Genomic DNA, 9,920 nt, shown 5'->3' on the forward strand with positions numbered 1-9,920 from the left:
ATATACATATTATTTAGTCATCCTTATGAAGAAAATTACATAACAGGAGACTTGATAGATAAAGAATCAAAGTGTTAATGGTAATTATCTTTGGTTCTTCATTTTAATCAATTTTTTCCACATTTTGTCTTCTTAATGAACATTTGTTTACTTTATGAAAGGAATAAATGAATCCTCATTCTAAAGTTCAGGTATCCCTGAAAAACTTGTCTATCTTTATTTAGCTGCTTTAAACCCTGGGCAATTAAGGAACCAAGAGTGGGATCAGGAAGTGTGGAGGAAGACACAGGAGAAGGGCAGGAATAGAGGTCAGTGAGCCACAGGACACTTCTACTAGTATAGAAAGCAGGCAAGGTGGTGGGCAAGGGTTACAATGTGTATTTGCATGTTTTCCATAATCCTATCCCCTGGAGACGTTGTTTTACAGTTAGACATGAAGGTAAAAGAGTCACACCCTTCCCTACATTCAACTGTAAACACCACCTTAGTAGTTACCCATGCTTCCATTTTCACAAAAGAGGTACAAAATAAAATAGCAAAGGCCTTAGAGATATTCATGACCTAGGTGACAGAGCACTGTTGCCAATAAGAGATGCAATAGGAGACGTGAAAGTCAGAGGTGTCCGGGCTTTAAACTTTGAAAGTCTGGGTTATAGTATCCTCTTTTGCCTTCTACCTTTCCCCTGTTCCTGCTGCTACCTTCATGGTGATCTTCAATAAACATAGCAACTTAGTATTTACTATGGAGTATATGCTTGGCTGTTCTTTCCTCATTGTATATAAGAACCTGGACTACTTTCGGCCCATTGAAACAATAACAATTATTCTTTGCATATTTTTGAACACAGTAGAGCTACTTACCTACTTTTCAGTTTCACTTAGTATTGACTTGATTATGCTCGTCAAAACTACAGGAGCTGCAACCACTGTGGGATTAGTTATTTTTTAAATGAAATAATCTTACAATAGTCCATTCATTCATTTCTAAGGTTTTCAGCCACTAGCTACAGCATTAAACAAGATAGGATCAAATTTTAAATAGTATCCTAAGTACGGGGGTAGGGATGGATAATAAAAGGTAAACACATAAAAAGATGATTTTATGTGTTGATAGATTCTGTGGAAAAAATAAAGCAGGTTATTAGAGGCAAAGTGGAAGAAATTGGAATTTGATAAGAACCTAGGGGATGTACATATATAACACTGAACACAAATGTTTGATAAATTTTGATTTGTTGCAAATTTATGTTCAGTGCACTGTGTCTAGTAAAAAGAGAAAAAAGAGGGGCTCTTCTGGGCCCCCAAATCTAGTGGACTCATGTAACATCTGATGTTTTTTTAACTGAGGGTGGAACTCAGGACCTTGCACTTACCAAGCAGCCATGGCACCAATGAGCTAAATTCCCAGCCCTGGAGCATTTGACTTTTAATGCAGTGTTTCTGAAAGTGTGGACAGTGGACCAGTAGCATCAGATTCACCTTGTATTAGAATGTTGAATTATTGGGTTTTACTCTAGAGCTACTGAAAAGGAAACAAAGTGTGTTCAGCAGTCTATGTTTTAGCATCTTTCCTGTAGATTCTGATGCACTGGGAAGTCTGAGAGCCAGGACCTCACTCCCTGTGCAGATGAATATTAATTTGAACCAATTTCATTACTCCAATTGACTGCAAATCACTTAAAATTTAATATATTTCCTTTTCTCCTTATCTAAGACCTTTTTTATTAAGTTTATTGGTACATTTTAAGCGTACAATATAGTTACATTCATCATGAGTTTTTAATTAGATAGCCTTTATCAAGTTGAAATAAAAACCATCTGTTCCAATTTTCTGCAGGGTTTTTATCATAAATGCATATTGAATTTTGTCGAATGTTTTTTCTGCATCTATTGAGATTATCATATTGTTTTTGTCCTTGACTCTGTTGATACAGTGTGTTATATTTATTGATTTAGATATGTTGAACTATCCTTGCATCCCTGGGGTGAACCAAACTTGGTCAAGGTTTATGATCTTCTTGATGACCCTCTTTATTCTGCTTGCCAGTATGTAATTGAGGATTTTTGCATCTATGTTCATTAGGGAGACTGGCCTCTTGTTCTCTTTTTGGTTGGGTCATTCATTGGTTTTTAGAATCAAAGTAACACTTGCTACCAGGAATGAATTTGCAAGTATTGCTTCCCTTTCAATTTCATTGAAAAGTTTAAAGAGTAGTGGCAATAGTTCTTCTCTAAATGTCTTGTAAAATTCATCAGTAAAGCCATCAGGACCTGGGCTTTTCTTTGTTGGTAGTGCTTTAGTAACATTTTCAATTTTACTGATTGTAATTTGGGATTTTAGAATTTTTATATCTTCTTTGTTCAAATTGTGTAATTCATATGTATCTAGAAATCTGCCCATTTCTTCTGTGTTTTCCATTTTATTATAGTACATAGTAGGTATTGATTATTTTTTGGATTTCTGATGAATCTGTTGTAACTTCATGTTTTTCATACCTAATTGCATGGATTTGAGCCTTTTCTTTCCTTTTTTGATAAGGTTGGCTAAGGGTTTATCGATTTTATTTATTCTTTCATAAAAACCAACTCTGATTTATTGCTTCTTTTTTCTTTTTAATTGAGATTATTGGTACATTTTAGGGATACAGTACAGTTACATTCATTGTTAGGATCTTGTACCTCTACATGACAGGTCTTGGTTCTCACTTTTCTCCTTGTCCCTGCCCTCCCTTCACCCTTCCTCCCCTCCTCATTTACAACCACTTTATCTCCATCTTTTCATTTTCTCATATTTTTTCTTTTCCCTTATTACTCTCCCCCTACCCATCCCACCTTCCCTACACCTTTAGCCCCTTGCTTCCCATTTCACAATGTCAGTTATCTCATTAGGATTTTATGTACTATTATAGTTTATTCACACCAGAGAAACTATTCGGTATTTATACATGTGGGACTTATTTATTTCACTGAGGAGTATATCCTCAATATGTATCCATTTTCCTATGAATGAATCTAATTTCTCATGCTTTATGGCTGAGTAATATTCCATTTTATAGAAAAACCACATCTTCTTTATCCAGTTTCCAACTGATGGGCAAATGGGCTGTTTCCAAGTTTTAGCTACTACAAACTGTGCTGCTATAAACATGGGTGTGCATACATCACTGTAATATGATTCTTTTAGTTCTTTTGAAAAGATACCCAGCAGAGGGATGGCTGGGTCAAATGGAACCTCTAGTCCCAGCTCTTTGAGGTATCTCCATATTGATTTCCATAGTGGTTGCACCAGTCTGCACTCCCACCAACAATGGAGAAGGGTTCCTTTCTCCACACAACCCTGCCAGCATTTGTTATTGTTTGATTTCTTGATAGCAGCTATTCTTTGTGGGGTGAGGTGGAATCTCAGTTTTGTTTTCATCTGCATCTCTCAAATGACAGGTGATGTGGAACATTTTTTCTTATATTTATTTGCTGCTTTTTTTTTGTATTGTTCTCTTAGTCTCCATTGCATTGATTTCAGCTCTGATCTTTATAATTTCATTTCTGTATAAGCTTTGGTTTTGTCTTGCTCTTCTTTTTCTAGAAGTTTAAGATTCAGCATTAGGTTATATATTTGAGCTCACTCTATTTTCCTAGTATAGGCATTTACTGGTAGGAATTTCCCATGTAGAACTGCTTTCATTTTATCCCATAAATTCCTGTATGTTGTACTGCCATTACCATTAAATTGTAAAAACTTTCTAATTCTTCTTTAATTTCTTCTGTGACCCATTGGTTGTTCAGGACACTGTTATTCAATTTTCATGAGTTTGTGGCAATCTTGTGGTTTCTTATGATATTTATTGACCTGCAGTTTAATTGCACTATTGTCTGATAATATATAGGGGATAAGTTCAATTCCTTTGCATTTACTTAAACATGTTTTATGAATTAGTATATGGCCTATTTTGGAGAATGACCCATATGTAGCTGAAAAGAATGTATATTCTGATTTTCTGGTGTGGAACGCTCTCTAGATGTCTATTAATTCCTTTTGTTCAAAGGCTAGGTTCAGTTCTAGTATTTTGTTGCTCATTTTTTGTCTAGTTGATTAGTCTATTTCTGATAGTGGAATTTGGAGGTCCCCCACTACAACTGTATTAGTGCTTATTTGAAGGAACATGGGTACTGCACATTGGATGAAAAGAATGGAGGAGCACATAGTCTCTCCTCTGAGTCTCTGGAAAACGGCACACATTTCCTTTCACAAGTAGCTCTGCAAAGTGATCAATGACCATTCTGTGAGAGACACCATGCAGGACAGGGGAACAGCTGCACTTAATCTCAGCACATTGACAGTTGAAAGAAAAACTGCCGTTGTTTTAACACTTCTAGTCAAGAGAAGAACTAGATTCTTTCTGTTCCTATGGAAAAAATATGGCTCTTTGTATGTTGTAGATGAATTGATTCAAAACTAGTTGCTTATCCTTCTAGTTTGTTAGCTCTTAATAAGATAAACTACAATTGGTAAGACCATAAGTACCTCTTAAGAGAAAAATCAGTAAAATGTTCATAAAATGAACTCCAATATTGATGACATAGCTTATAAGGAGATATTTACATTTTTATATTGTTAATAGCCAAGCCAGGTGTGAAGCTGTGTTGCTGTTGTTGTTGTTGTTGTTGTTTTCTTCAATTTTATAACTTTTTTCCTATGCTGGGGATTGAAATTGTAGCCTTTGTATGATGCTACATCTCAAGCCTGGAAAATGTTTTCTTATTTTGTAATTATAACCAGAGCTAGGGATGCGTTTCAGTGCAGAGGCTCTGGATTCCCTCGCCGGTACCACAGAGAGAAGAGAAAGTAGAGGAGGGAAGACGCGCCAGCACACGATAAAGTCTGTTCTAATGGTCTGAAGAATAAATGTCTGAGCTGAAAACAATGAAGCAAAATGATGCTTTTTTTATTTTGAGAAAGGGTCCTACTAAGGCCCTACATTCCCCAAGGTGGGCTGCGTGACTTCTCTTCTTCACCAGTTGGTTGTCAGGGGCGCAGTTGCCATTTTCCTGTATCATAAATGAAGAAGCATGGGATGTGCTCCTCCTGACTGCTAGGTCTTCCTACGTACAGGAAAGAGAGAGGAAGGAAACAGAAAACATACGTCATCTTTTTGGGTATGGAATGTGGTGAAAATTACCTTATTTCAAACCAGAATAAAATTCACATTAAATATACTTCTGAGCAAAAAAAGTAAGGTCCAAAGTTGGAGTTTTCTTGTTCCAAGCTTTCAGATTTAAAAAGACATGTAATCTAAAACTAAAAGGGCTGCAAACCATACAACTGGAGGAAGTTATATTCACAAATGTAACCACTTTTGCTAAATATGCAAACCAAACATAACTGAGAATATTTTTAAATTATTTATTAATTAGTTTTAACATCACTTTCATTTCATATTCTACTATTTAAACATCCATACAATTCGGAGATTTTATGTTTCTGTCCACTTTTGAGTATACACCCAGGGTGCTTCTAGGCAGCCAAGAAGTGGACACTTAGCGGATTTACTCCATCTGCCTCACCGAGGGGCCTGTCATGGCTGGTGATTACTCTTGGTGAGCTCTGTTCTAAAATGTGCATGTGTGAAAGCCAAACTAATTACACAATTTCAATCCAAAACTGTCCCAAGTTTCTGACAAATTAGAGTGTAGAACAGGTACAAGTGTTATTCCTTCACTCACAGATGTAGAATGTGCTGCTAATACTACACGATATATAGTTTAGGAAAGTACATAGTTACTAAATCAAATATATTATGGAGAACAAAAGTCCTTTCATCTGTAAAATACACGTATGTAGTATATAATATGTTTTAATCATTTTGCTAAACAAACTTGTGACATCAATGGTATATATTACAATTTGGGACAAATTAACCATACAATCCTGTATTTTAATACATCTCAATAAAACCTAAACTATTTCATCAGAGTATCTAAAAGTGATACTCAATATAAGAAAGCCAAAATTATAAAAGATAGGATTTTGATGAAAATAAAGTGTTTGTAGATGGGGAGGGGAAGAGGGGGTGAAGGGAGGGCAGGGGTAAGGGGAAAAATGATAATCAAGACTTGTCATGTAGAGGTACAAGATCCCAACAATGAATGTAACTGTACTGTATCCCTAAAATGTATCAATAAACTCAATTAAAGCTAAAAAAAAAAGATAGGATTTTTGCAGTGAACACTATTGAAACATAATTGTTAATGAGAACTTTTGGGATTATAAAAAAACAATGACAATAAAATGAAATCTTAGAAGAGCAGATAATCATTTAGTTATTTTATAAAAAAAATAAAATATTTCTACTAGGACAAAGAGATACAGAAAGGTTCACCATGACACTGGAAACAAGGTACACTCAAGATATTAAAAAGAAATCTCTTTGTACCTATTTCATTTATTTTGTACATTAGTATTCTGGCACAGCCTTCAATTGGCTACCAATAGTACAACTAAGACAGTTCATATTTGTCCATACAAGAGGAAACAAAGGAAAAAAGCTGTTTATCCGTCTCATAGTAAGGAAAACTCAGGGCAGGCTAACTACCTTGATAAAAAGCAAGAACATTTTTATGGCTTTCAGAGGCACTGAAAAGACAAAAGAGCTATATCAAATTTCAAAACTGAGCCTGTTTCATGAATTGAATGCATGAAAATCTACAAGTCCAAAATAATACTCAAAAGAGGGAAACAAATATAAAACACGTCAGCAATTATTTTTAATGCAGAGAAATGGCAACTCTAGGAATATGTAATTATATTCATTGATTTTAATTTCTTTTACTGTGACAAAAAACTGAGATAAATGACTCAGGAGAAGGATATGTTTGTTTTGGCTTTTGCTTTCAGTCCATGGCCACTGGGCCCTGTTGCTTTGGGCCTGTGGAGTAACTTAGCATACAGTTGCAATATAAATCACAGGAAGTTGATCATTTCATGGTGGCCAGAAGTGAAAGAGACAGCAAGGGATCATGGTCTTAATTCCTTTGAAAGGGGCATGTACTCACTGCTCTAACTTCCACTCTGACTCACCGTCGGTAGCACTGAGTCGAGGACCAAGTTTTCAACATGCGGTTCTTGTGGAGAAATGTTCAAATGATTGCAGTAAGAATGAGAATTGAGTTCTGTTTTCACTATTCAGTATATTGTCGCTCATCGAGTCAGAAGCTTTCTCTACAATTGAAGAAGTAAGTTAGAGACGGATTTAAGCCAAATGCTCCTGAGAAAGGAAATGTGTCAAGAATATGCCATTGTACACAGCATGACCAAATAACATGAGGAATAAGAAGTGTGCTCCCAAATTACAACTTAGGTAAATGTTCTTAAGGGAAGAACTGATTGTGCAGACTCACTTATTATCTCCTGGCTAAATTATTGACAATGAGATGTCAACAGGCCATTCTTTTCAATTATTCCAACTGTCTGGGTTAACAGAAGAGGAAATAAAAATGGGTATGTAATACAGGCCAAACAAAACTTCTAAAACAATTTTAAGAAAAGAAACAGGATCTATAAAGCTAATACCTAGTGGAAATACTTGGTCTCACAAAGTCTCTCAAATGTAACAAATAAAATTGAACAATGAAAAGTGCCAGCATGAAGCACTCCTGCTAAAGTGTGGAAAGTATAATTAGCTTCTTATGCCAATGAATGACCCCTGGATCATCCAGAACTTGCAAATTCAGTAGGAACACGTGATGGTCATCCTCGACTGCCAACCAGACTGACATAAGGAACACTGAGAGTAACAAAGCACACTTGTGTGTCGGGGTGATGAGCCATGACCTACTGGACTGTGTGTGGTTCTGGCCCTGCCTTCCTTGCTCTTGCCATGTTTCTCTGCTTCCTGGCTACCGTGAAGGCCACAGCTTTCATCTGTCGTTCCCTTCTGCCACGTTATTTCTGCCTCCAAGCTAGCCATCCATGGGCTGAAACTTCCAAAAGCAACATCCAAAATAAACCTTTCCTTTTTAAATTTATGTATGTCAGGTCACAGTGATGGAGAAGCTGACTAATACAAAACAGGACACTAGCCTGCTATTTCTGTCTTTGATATGTCTCTGACCTGATGAATATGTGAAAATATGCTTGAGGAAGTTATTATAGACCCAAGATGTCCCATAAGCAAATGAAGAATGATTATGTGACCAGGAATGGGAACAAGAATAAGAATAAAAATGCAAAACAAATCTGCACCTATTGTATTGGTAATTTTATAATGAGGCTAAGTAGAAATATTTCAAATTTTTACATAATTTGATGTATGTTTTCAGTGTTTTTAAAGTGACTGAAGCTCTTAAATCAGACGTGGTATACTTATAATTTAAATTATATGATTACACAGGGACTAAATACAGAAAAATCAATATTTAAATAATAAGAAATTTTGGGTATATTCATTTTAAGCAGTCAGAATATTATTAAGTAGACATATAATGCTAAAATATTGAGCATCATTTAAAGGACAAGTGTATCCTACCATATTTAAGCACATAGAGGGAAATCAACAAGATAACTGAATAGAATCAATAAAAACTCACCTGCTCTGGCACAAAGAAGAACCAAAACAACAGTTGTATGAACACTTTGAGGCGAGTGACCGTAGGAGAACCCTGGAATTCAACAGCAGAAAAGAAATCTTGAGAAACAAAATATCCTGGCACCTGCCACCCCAACACCACAGCCAGGGAGAGGGAGTTTACCTTGCTCAGGAGGGAAGGTGAAGGACAGAATGTCAGCAAACTCTCCATAAAGATATTTGTAGTCCTACTTGTTGGGACATTTTGTAACTCTTTTGGGCTTACAACTTTCACAGATAGAAGGCCTGGCTTGAGAAAAAGAATTCATTTCTCAGCAAACCCCTTGGGTGCTTTAACCAGAAGTCATCTTAAGCAGGGATTACTGTCTGAATTTTTACCTCTCCAGGGGTCAGAAACTCCTAAAACTTCTCATCACTGGGACCCCAAATGCATTGCCCTATACTCTCTCTGAGTAGCTGCCTTACAAGCTAGATTGGCTTGGTGGAATCACTGTGACAGTGCTGGGAGTGTGTCTTCGTCAACTTCCTTATCATTGAGATGCAATATCTGACACTAAAATTTAAAGAAAAAGAGCTTTCTTTTGGCTCATAGCTAAAGTTCATGGTTGCCTGGCCCCTAAGCATATATGGCATGTCAGGGGGACATAGAAAAAGAAAGCTCCTCAAATCATAGTAGCCAGGAAGCAGAGAGAGACAGAGAGGAGCGGGGGAGTATCTGGGGAAGGAGACATGCCTTTCCAAGCCATGCCACCCATGTCCACCTATTCTGAGCAAATGCTACTCTTAACAGCAAGTCAGCTATATCACAGCCTGATTCAGTCACTTTCCAGAAGGCCCAGCATGAGTGCATAAAGCTTTTGGGAGACATTCTTTGACTAAACTATAACATTCCATCCCTGGATACCCAAAACTCATGTGTACCTCTTTAAGTAAAAAATACCATTATACATTATATCTTTATACCATTGACTCCATCTCTAAGATTCACAAAGTCTTAACAGTTCTAGCATTGCTAAAAAGTCCAAGCCCAAAGTCAAGTCTCCTTTGACACTTAAGCAAACTCTAAGGTGTGAATCCCCATAAAAATAAAAAAGAGTTCAACCCCCAGTACCAAAAAAAAGAAAAAATAGAAAGAAAGTTAAACACTGCAACTACACATTGGAATATGGAATATTGGAATATTGAAATATGCAACTGCACATTGGGAACATACTCCCAATCAAAAAGGAAGCAACAGAGGGATAGAAAGGAACGGGATCAAAGAATGAGAGAAATGCAGCAGGGCAAAAATTAATTCCCACATTCCATGTGCAATACCCAAGGCAGGTGATGGTAGAT

General features: G+C 36.5%; 1 long non-coding RNA gene across 2 annotated transcripts; it reads right to left on the reverse strand.

Moving 5' to 3' along the window:
• Positions 1–4,900: 4,900 nt before the first annotated feature.
• LOC104865425 lies at positions 4,901–9,516 on the reverse strand. 2 transcript variants are annotated; one of them, XR_781148.2, is made up of 4 exons: positions 8,746–9,516; positions 8,584–8,655; positions 7,076–7,216; positions 4,901–5,100 (listed from the first exon to the last, which is right to left on the reverse strand). It is a non-coding gene; the product is annotated as an uncharacterized LOC104865425 (long non-coding RNA). The 2 variants fall into 2 exon arrangements; XR_002025511.1 differs by having other exon boundaries at positions 8,584–9,516.
• Between the last annotated feature and the right edge of the window lie 404 nt (positions 9,517–9,920).

Source organism: Fukomys damarensis, unplaced genomic scaffold (assembly GCF_012274545.1).
Source record: "Fukomys damarensis isolate Sample0158 unplaced genomic scaffold, DMR_v1.0_HiC HiC_scaffold_14, whole genome shotgun sequence".
Classification (NCBI taxonomy): Eukaryota; Metazoa; Chordata; class Mammalia; order Rodentia; family Bathyergidae; genus Fukomys; species Fukomys damarensis.